Genomic DNA, 1,464 nt, shown 5'->3' with positions numbered 1-1,464 from the left:
CCTTGGTCATGATGTCTGTTCCCAGCAGTAAAACCCTAACTAAGACAGTGGGTGTCAGGTGATGATGGAACACTGGACTTTGTTTGGCTTGGAAACCCCTTAGTCCTGGCCATCTGATCATAGTTGTCTCATAGCTGATCTTCACTCTCATGACCCAGCTCCTACCTCTTCCTTTCCCTATTTTTCCTTGAGGGCAGTCACTCCTGCCCAGCCCTCTAGGGTTATCAGGAAGGAATCTGACCCAAGCCCTGGTGTGTTATGACAAGGCGTTAGGGGTAGCTCTATAGCTTTCCTAGATTAAAGAATGTTATTCGGAGATGATCAGATGAGTCATGATATTTTGCTAGGCTGGAAAACAATCTGTGTCAATGGTGGTGGTGGTGGTAATATGGGATAGGACCAGATAGAATGGGATCAGGTTGCATCTCAGGGCATAGGGACCTCTTTGTCCAGGAATAGCAAGTCCTCTCTGGGAGATGGTGCTGAAGACAGGAAAGCTCCAAGGCATCTTGTTTCTCAAGAGACAAACAATGTCAGAAGTGGATCCCCCTGGGCTGCAATCCAGGTACCAGCAGCACTGCACTCCTCTCTGGAGGCTCTAGGGAGCAACTACTTCTCTCTGCTTCCAGCTTCTGGAGACACACCTACATGCCTTGGCACTTGTCCTGCCCACCATCTTCAGAGTATCACAGCATCTTCAGGTGTCTCCCTGCATCCCTTGCTGAGTTAAAAGACTGGTGTGTTACAGGGAAGACCCTCCGGAAGCCCCAGATAATATCCCCAGCATGAGAACTTTAATTTGGACTGAGGGATGTAGCTCAGTTGGTGAAGTGCTTGCCTAGCATGCATGATGGTTTTAATCACCAGCACTGCATAAAGCAGATGTGCGGTACACACCTATACTTAGCATTCATTAAGTGGAGACAAGAAAATTAGAATTTCAAGATCATCCTCAGCCATATAGTGAGTTCAAGACCAACCTGGGCTACAAGAGAATCTGTCTCAAAAACAAACTAACAAACAAAAAGAAACAAAGAAATTAAGACAGAATTTTTTGGGGGGATAAGATGGTAAGATTATTTTTACTTTTTAAATTTGTGTATGTGTACCTGCATACATACACATGCATAATGTGTGTATGTATGTATGTGTATACATACACGTAAATGTGTGTGTGTGTGTGTGTGTGTGTGTGTGTGTGTGTATGTGTGTGTAAATGTAGGTATGCATGTAAAAGTTGGGACAACTTCAGGTTATTGATCCTCATTTTCTACCTCATTTGAAACAGGGTCTTGCCGGGCAGTGGTGGTGCACACCTTTAATCCCAGCACTTGGGAGGCAGAGGCAGGCGGATTTCTGAGTTCAAGGCCAGCCTGGGCTATAGAGTGAGTTCCAGGACAGCCTGGGCTACACAGAGAAACCCTGTCTCGAAAAAACAAAAAACAAAACAACAACAACAAAACA

This window comes from Mus caroli, chromosome 1 (genome assembly GCF_900094665.2).
Source record: "Mus caroli chromosome 1, CAROLI_EIJ_v1.1, whole genome shotgun sequence".
Lineage (NCBI taxonomy): Eukaryota > Metazoa > Chordata > Mammalia > Rodentia > Muridae > Mus > Mus caroli.
The sequence above is the reverse complement of the archived record's forward strand: the minus strand, read 5'-3'. Positions refer to the sequence as shown.